The sequence below is a fragment of the Eutrigla gurnardus genome, assembly GCF_963514095.1.
Source record: "Eutrigla gurnardus genome assembly, chromosome: 5".
Taxonomy (NCBI): domain Eukaryota; kingdom Metazoa; phylum Chordata; class Actinopteri; order Perciformes; family Triglidae; genus Eutrigla; species Eutrigla gurnardus.
This window is the reverse complement of record NC_139919.1, coordinates 18,593,511-18,603,166: the sequence shown is the minus strand read 5'-3', so window position 1 is coordinate 18,603,166 and position 9,656 is coordinate 18,593,511.

Below are 9,656 nucleotides of genomic sequence, written 5' to 3'. Positions count from 1 at the left end.
GCCGGAGAACAGTGCGTTCTTGTTGTCTCTGCATGTGTTATGTGCAAAGGCCTCCTGCTAGGCCAGTGGAAACTACACCGCCTTCATCCACAAGGTCAAGGCTTAGATGTCTTGCCCAAAGATTTTCTTTAGTAGGCTTCATTTTCAATGTAACAGAGTAACGTAAACCATGTAGAGCTTCGCCAAGGTGACACAGCGAGAGCACAATAATAGCATATAAATGCACCTCATCTTCGGAGGATGGGTTTACTCAGGGACCGGTGTTTGTTTTACGGACTTCACCGTCGCCGCCACGGATCAGAACTTCAGTTTACTTTATGTCTCCGAGGCCCGTGTTTGCTCTATACCAGCAGGATTACAATGGCGGTTCATGGCAGAGTCAAACCTTGCCCGTGATTAGAGTGGAAATGAAGGATCTCCTGTATATCCAAGTTATATTAAATGGCACCTGGCAGAGCAGGGTGGCTAAAGCCTCCGCCGGTATGCCTTTGCATATCAATAAGCAGGCACTCCCATGCAACAGAATAATTCATCCATGCATGTATTTGACTAAAATCATTATTTTTTTACGTAGAAGCCGGCAGAGATTAAATATATAAAATAGCCATTAAAAAAAGAAAATTAAATACAAATAGAATTGGAAGCGAGAGGAAGAGAAAGACATTGTAACAACGTGCACAATAGGAAGCCGCTATAGAGTGGACACACGTATGCGGCAGTAATGTGGTGACTCTCCACTGCAAAGAGTGTCCAGATGAAACTTTTGGATCAGTTGTAAGCTGGCGGCGATCTTCTCCACATGTACGCACCATTCTCAGGTCACAGAACAAAGCACAAGGGCCAGCGAGCAGGTGTCAGGGGTCACGGCATCCCAAGGGGACCTTGAGTCTCATCCCAAAACCTCTAACATTTTTCAAAGCCCTCCTGCAGCCCAGGCCCTCATCAGCGAGTGCCCCCGATGGCCCCATGCACATATGCGCTACCCAAAACTCCTCTCTGGTGGGTGAAGAGGGAACCCGAGTTCATCACCTGGAGCCCCTAGTACGTGACGAACAGGCTCGGCCTGTCCTAAACAAGCCTGAGAGCCGGTGGGGGGGCAGTAATGATGCTGAGGAAGCAGAAACACATACAGGGGGCAGATTTCATTTTCTCCATATTTCACAAAGGCTTTTTCGCACATCCTTGTTGGAAGTCCAGCTATATAGGGAGGTTCTCGCCCCATGAGAGATAATTATTCATAACCCACATGGCCTTGATAGCTTGGGTTGTATACCCATTCACTCAAATATCAAATGTTCCATCACCAAGCAGAGACACAATAACACGTTTGAGTTTGTTAGTACAACCTTTGACTATAGACAACGAAGTACAATCATAGGAACGTTACCGGTACTAATCCTGCATGGATTTGATGTCTGTGGACGTATTTATTGGGCATTGATGAAGTGATGCCCCCCCCATCCCCTTGACCCCCAATCAACCATCAATACAATCTCTTCACTACTGCATACAGTTACAACACTGGCCGAGCCCTACCTCACATAGGGAAAGAGAAATCTCCGTGGCCCACTGTGTCACATGCAAGAGGCTGCGAAAAAAATTAAGGTGCTCTATCTCGTAGCAGATTATACTTTATCCGAGATGAAGTGTTGAAAAAAGAGCGAGTGTAGTTCAGTCAAACTAGCTAAACGGGTGAGAATTAAGATGTTGTAACGTGGGATGAGGCAGTTATGCATACATAACATGTTGAGGCTGGGACCCCCTACTGGGGAGAGGCACGGCAAAGCCTCTCAAACAGCAATACCTCTGGGACAGCTAATGATTAATTAGCTTGTGTCATTAAGTGAGGCAAATGTCACCCGAGCTTCCTGGGGAAGCTGTCACACCATGTGTAGGCTACTCACAAGTTTCCCCCTCAGGTGTTGGTGAAGGGTGGAGGGGTAGTGCATTGTTACTTGGCAAATCCTGACATCTAGTGGTCAAATATAGAACTGCATCAGTGTCCAGCTGCCATGATCAAATTTGAAGTCTGTCCAGAAATCTTGATTTCCTTTTGTCTCGAGCAATGTATCTTAATAATACAGTCAAAATGTAAACCAGTAAACACATAACTTATACTTAACATTGGGCCATCAACAAAGAGGTTATCCAGATTCAGCTTTGGGATTACTCCGCGATCTCTGATCCCTGAACACTAAATTGGGTGAGGTGACCTCTGACCTTTAAGTGTCATTCACCTCATTGACCGTGGCATTGACGTCAAAATAAAGAGCTGATGCCTCCTCACACCCGAGGCATGAGCTGGCACACGGGCACAGACATTTTTTAACTGGCATTGCACACTTTGCGATATAACTTGCCTGATATTATAGTTTAAAAACATTTATATAATAAGAATTATTTCAAATAACAAAAAGCAGACAATAAAAGTTTTCTTACCGGAGATCCAAGACGCAAGCTGGGACTGATGACTTTTTTGCACTAAACTAATCCAGACAAGAGAGGCTGCCGTTTATGAATCAAGTTACTTACTTCAGTCGCTGCTTAAATACTATTTTCTCCCTCAGCTACCGCTGACTATTCATCATCACTTTTCATGCTCGCACTTTATTTCTCTCTCTTTCCATCCAAGGAGCTGTTAGTCTGAGTCCCAAGAAGGTCAGCATTGAATCCAGGTCTGCTATAAGACCAGACCAAGAAGAAGTGAGAAGGCCCCTCTCTTCACCAGGGAGTGGCAGCGCAACGTGGAGAGGCTCAACACGTTCACAAACGCACACACACACACCTCACGGCTATGTTTATTCACATTCAAAAGCACCCACGCACACACACACACACACACACACACACACACACACACACAGTCACATTCACGCAATCTGCCTCACCCTCACATAGACATACGCATACAAAAGCACACCTGTCAGGGCCTTTCCACTGTGTGAGCAAAAGCAAAGAAGTCTGGCCCTCCCTCTGTCTCTCTGTATGTGGTATCCCATGTCTGTTATATTAAAGCAAATCCATTCAGTTCCCACTTTCTCATCTGAAATAATGGCATGAGCAATTTTCACATTTAGGCAAGCAACGACACATGCAGTCTCGCTCTCTCTCTCCGTTTCTCTTTCTCTCTCTCTGCTTAATGAATGGAATCGGATCCGGGCCCCCGTGGCTGCGGTTTAATCTGCCTTTGAAGATTTCTACAATTTCCCCCGATAAAAAAAAAAAAAAAAAACCCGAAACCTTCTTAACATTTGTATTTTTTGCTAAATACACCAGGAATGAAGACATCTACTCCTACCTACTTATACATTCACTCATATCTACAACTGCATGTGATTCTGTCTACCTCAGCTAAATGGCCCGAGGCCTTGCCAGGAGCCTTTGATTGTGCCAGTCCAGTAGTGTGTGACGTCCATTTAAAGGGGGAATCTGTCCAAAAGAATGACTGAATTAAAGTGCACTTTGGTCCGGAGAGCTCTCTCTTTGCCACTTTGCACCATAACATGTCTTGTCCTAAAATAATTAGATTGAGGCCTCGGGTGGTGGAGTGGCCGGATCCTCAATGGTCAAAAGAAGGAATGGCTTTGAATGGAAGCCTCCCATCTTAAAAAAACACTTTATTTCTTTACACTTGAGGTTTGTTGTCTTTTGTGACTATTATCCCCTTTCACCATTTGCTTTCATGCAGCTGTGCCCCTCTTAAAAAAGTCTTTGTGCCGGCACCATGAATACAGGGAATGTGTCCATGGCAGGTAGCCCTTATTGCAAGTTAATCTCCTGAAAGAGCCTCATACAAGTACTTTTAAATTCTCCCCGAGCCACAGAGGGCTCATCATCAATCGAGCACTTCTCCCCTTTGTAGGGCTGATGAGTGTGGTGCCCGGCCGGTGACAATGGCTGCCAAGTGTGGCAAATAATCACCTTCTGGGGAAAACACTAGTAATTACTTCTAAACTGTTTGGGCTTCGGAGACAACTGCTATTGTGCAATAAAATGAAAGGCTCCCTTTAGAGAGCAGTGCTGTGATGGGTGCTCTCAATCTTTTTGTCATCTGTTTGTTTACAGAGATTTCTCTTTGCAGTTGCCCATTACAACCATGCTTATCATATGTGTGTGTGTGTGTGTGTGTGTGTGTGTACATGTGTCCCCATGTCTCGTGCACTTTTATGCCTGTATTTCCTGACCAGAGAGACAACATCCATCACGCTTACAAAAAGACACTTTCCATTGTATACGCTGTAATGTCTCAAGAGAAGAGTCGGTTAATTTCAATCACACAATTAAACAAGAGTAATGTTCCATCTGCTTCCAAAGAGTATGTTAATTGAGGACATTCCTGCATTTAACCAGACCTGTATTCAGCCTCTATTGGACGCTGAATAAGAGCTACGGAAGAATGTCTTTCTTGAATTTCCTGAGCTGCACTGATGAGATATTTTTGTTGTTGATTAAGCGTATGTCTCACTATGGGTAGGAGCACCGCAGGAGATCAGCAGCAAGATTTAAATTAAATATTCTGAAACAACCTTCAAAAAGACAAATGATGAAAATGTTTATCCCTCTGAGTTATTAAAATATTATATATTTTAGAAAAACCTTCAAAGGGGTATAGAATGCATTACACATGCACCCACCTTTTTATTTTATAGGATTTTCAGTAACACTAAAGGACAACTCTATCACCGCTTTAATGGTTATCATTAGATAAACTCCTGTCCCCACAGTATGCCAACTCTAAGAAATACCACAGAATGCATTGATCAAGGTGTATTTAGTAAGGTTTTGGATTGCTGGCAGTTCTATAAACCAAAATGCATACTAGATCAATAACCAACAATTATGAGTAAATCCTATGTCTGTTTCATTCACTTTATTAATAATACAAGTAAATTAGTATGCTGGGTCACACAGGGATCAAAATAGCCTGTTAATGTTAAGTTTAATAAAACCTGTTGGCCTTTTCTGTATATCTGTAATTATATTATTTGCCAGTAATCACAATTTTTTTTTTCATCAGTGAGAAACTTGTTGAAATTACTGTGACAGAGACACTAAAACATCATCTTATAAACATATGACAATAAGAAAAAAGGCTGTAATTTTCATTGCGGTCTCTTTAAAATCAAACACTGGTTCACTCCAGGCATTACACTACATTCACATGTTATGGCTGTATATGTGAGATACAAGATTATCAGTTAAGATGAGGATTATCCATAAATACAGACAAGAAATAACAACCATGGTTATGAAATGAGCTTTGATTACACTGTTGAAGGCAGGCAGACACAACATCAACTTGGCTTACCTCAGCTTCACCACGTAGCTCGTCAGGTTGACGAAGTCACGTGAGGCTCGACTGGAAAGGCACTCAGGACTTCTCATGCTATCAGAAAAAAAATGAATTAAACACACCAATAAGATATTTTTTTATAAACACATTTTAGTTACATCATTCAGTATATTTTCAAAGGATTATGTGGCCAAATGTTAATTATAAAACATGGTTTAAGAAGGGAGAAAATATATAAACATGGCATGCACATACAGGACAAGCGGGACGTTCTTTCTCTTCTCCTCAAAATACAAACAGAATATATGCACAAGTAGAAACATTTCCAACGTGTTTGGGACAATAATATAAGACTCAACTAGGCTGCGAGGAGCAGGTCTGTGTCCTGCTGCATTAAAATACAGGAACAGCAAATACATCTGCATATTACATCTTCACCTGCAATCAGCCAAGACAGAAAGGCCTTTTCTCACCTGCAACAAAACGCTGGGTGATGTTATCCGGGTACGTGGTTGGGATTTTCCTGACTGTTTATGCCAACAACTGCATTGCTTTTAAAGCAGAAGAACAAAGACAGTCAGTGTTTGTGTAGCAAATCCTCCAGAATCCTCCACTCAAACTCTACTTGTCCTTAACAAAATGCTTGTTGGCTACATGTGTTGGCCAACAGGGGGCAGACAACATTAGATGATGGGGAGACAGAGAGAGACAGAGAGTAGATGATGGAGAGAGAAGTGAGAGACAGGCTGTAGATGGTGGAGACAGAAAACAGAGAGAGAGACAGAGAGTAGATGATGGAGACAGAAAACAGAGAGAGACAGACAGTAGATGATGGAGACAGAAAACAGAGAGAGACAGAGAGTAGATGATGGAGACAGAAAACAGAGAGAGACAGACAGTAGATGATGGAGACAGAAAACAGAGAGAGACAGAGAGTAGATGATGGAGACAGAAAACAGAGAGAGACAGACAGTAGATGATGGAGAGAGAGAAAATAGAGAGACAGACCGTAGATGATGGAGACAGAAAACAGAGAGAGACAGACCGTAGATGATGGAGACAGAGAACAGAGAGAGACAGAGAGTAGATGATGGAGACAGAAAACAGAGAGACAGACAGTAGATGATGGAGACAGAAAACAGAGAGAGACAGAGAGTAGATGATGGAGAGAGAGAAAATAGAGAGACAGACAGTAGATGATGGAGACAGAAAACAGAGAGAGACAGAGAGTAGATGATGGAAAGAGAGAAAATAGAGAGACAGACAGTAGATGATGGAGACAGAAAACAGAGAGAGACAGACAGTAGATGATGGAGACAGAAAACAGAGAGAGACAGAGAGTAGATGATGGAGAGAGAGAAAATAGAGAGACAGACAGTAGATGATGGAGACAGAAAACAGAGAGAGACAGACAGTAGATGATGGAGACAGAAAACAGAGAGAGACAGACAGTAGATGATAGAGGCAGACAGTAGATGAAAGAGACAGAAAACAGAGAGAGACGGACAGTAGATGGTGGAGACAGAAAAGAAAGAGAGAGACAGTATGTTGGAGACAGAAAACAGAGAGAGACAGACAGTAGAAGATGGAGAGAGAAGTGAGAGACAGGCAGTAGATGATAAAGACAGAAAACAGAGAGAGACAGACAGTAGATGATGGAGACAGAAAACAGAGAGAGACCAACAGTAGATGATGGAGACAGAAAACAGAGAGAGACAGACAGTTGATGATGGAGACAGAAAACAGAGAGAGACAGAGAGTAGATGATGGAGAGAGAGAAAATAGAGAGACAGACATTAGATGATGGAGACAGAAAACAGAGAGACAGACAGTAGATGATGGAGACAGAAAACAGAGAGAGACAGACAGTAGATGATGGAGACAGAAAACAGAGAGAGACAGAGAGTAGATGATGGAGACAGAAAACAGAGAGAGACAGACAGTAGATGATGGAGAGAGAAAACAGAGAGAGACAGACAGTAGATGATGGAGAGAGAAACACAAGACAGAGAGTAGATGGTGGAGACAGAAAACAGAGAGAGACAGAGAGTAGATGATGGAGAGAGAAGTGAGAGACAGGCAGTAGATGATGGGGACAGAAAACAGAGACAGACAGACAGACAGACAGACAGACAGACAGACAGACAGACAGACAGTAGATGATGGAGACAGAAAAGAGAGAGAGAGAGAGAGAGAGAGAGAGAGAGAGTAGATGATGGAGACAGAAAACCAGAGAGAGAGAGAGAGAGAGAGAGAGAGAGAGAGAGAGAGAGAGAGAGAGAGAGAGAGACAAAGAGTAGATGATGGAGAGACAGAAAACAGAGAGAGACAGACTGTAGATGGTGGAGAGAGAAGTGAGAGACAGGCAGTAGATGATAAAGACAGAAAACAGAGAGAGACAGACAGTAGATGATGGAGACAGAAAACAGAGAGAGACAGACAGTAGATGATGGAGACAGAAAACAGAGAGAGACAGACAGTAGATGATAGAGGGCAGACAGTAGATGAAAGAGACAGAACACAGAGAGAGACAGACAGTAGATGATGGAGACAGAAAACAGAGAGAGACGGACAGTAGATGGTGGAGAGAGAAGTGAGAGACAGGCAGTAGATGATAGAGACAGAAAACAGAGAGAGACAGACAGTAGATGAAAGAGACAGAAAACAGAGAGAGACAGACAGTAGATGATGGAGACAGAAAACAGAGAGAGACGGACAGTAGATGGTGGAGACAGAAAAGAAAGAGAGAGACAGTATGTTGGAGACAGAAAACAGAGAGAGACAGACAGTAGATGATGGAGACAGAAAACAGAGAGAGACCGACAGTAGATGATGGAGACAGAAAACAGAGAGAGACAGACAGTTGATGATGGAGACAGAAAACAGAGAGAGACAGACAGATGATGGAGAGAGAAACGAGAGACAGACAGACAGTAGATGACAAAGAAAGAGAAAAGAGAGAGACAGACTAGAGATGATGGAGAGAGAAAGGAGAGAGAGAGACAGCAGTGGGTGGAGAGGTAAACAGAACACACTCCATTAACTGAAAATAGTGAGAGTGATTCCAATAAACTAATGGTAACATACAGTTGTAGAAGAAGTATCAGATCTCTATTTAAGAAACAGTAGTAATACTACAGTGAATACTCTGCTGCTAGTGTAAACTATAGCATAAATGAAAATACAACGTTGCCATAAGTTATATCTGAATAAATGTACATATAATTCTAGCTTAACATGAATATATTCAGTGACTGTTTTACATCCATCCATCCATCCATCCATTTTCTTCCGCTTATCCGGTACCGGGTCGCGGGGGCAGCTGCCTGAGCAGGGACGCCCAGACTTCCCTCTCCCCGGACACTTCCCCCAGCTCCTCCGGGAGGACCCCAAGGCGTTCCCAGGCCAGCCGGGTGACATAGTCACTCCAGCGTGTCCTGGGTCTTCCTCGGGGTCTCCTCCCGGTGGGGCATGCCTGGAACACCTCCCGAGGGAGGCGTCCAGGGGGCATCCGATGCAGATGCCCGAGCCACCTCAACTGGCTCCTCTCGATGTGGAGGAGCAGCGCCTCTACTCCGAGCTCCCCCCGTGTGACGGAGCTCCTCACCCTATCTCTAAGGGAGCGCCCCGCCACCCTGCGGAGGAAGCTCATTTCGGCCGCTTGTATCCGGGATCTTATTCTTTCGGTCATGACCCAAAGTTCATGACCATAGGTGAGGGTAGGAACGTAGATTGACCGGTAAACCGAGAGCTTCGCCTTTCGGCTTAGCTCTCTCTTTACCACGACGGACCGATACAGCGACCGCATTACTGCAGCCGCTGCACCGATCCGCCTGTCAATCTCGCGTTCCATCCTTCCCTCACTCGTGAACAAGACCCCAAGATACTTAAACTCCTCCACTTGAGGCAGGAACTCCCCCCCGACCTGGAGGGAGCAAGCCACCTTTTTCCGGTCGAGAACCATGGCCTCAGATTTGGAGGTGCTAATCCTCATCCCGGCTGCTTCACACTCGGCTGCAAACCGTCCCAGGACATGCTGGAGGTCCTGGCTCGAAGGAGCCAACAAGACCACATCGTCCGCAAAAAGCAGGGATGAAATCCAGTGGCTCCCGAACCAGATCCCCTCCGGCCCACGGCTGCGCCTAGAAATCCTGTCCATAAAAATAATGAACAGGACCGGTGACAAAGGGCAGCCCTGCCGGAGTCCAACATGCACCTGGAACAGGTCTGACTTACTGCCGGCAATGCGAACCAAGCTCCTGCTCCGGTCATACAGGGACCGAACAGCCCTTAGCAGAGGGCCCCAGACCCCGTACTCCCGAAGTACCCCCCACAGAATGCCACGAGGGACACGGTCGAATGC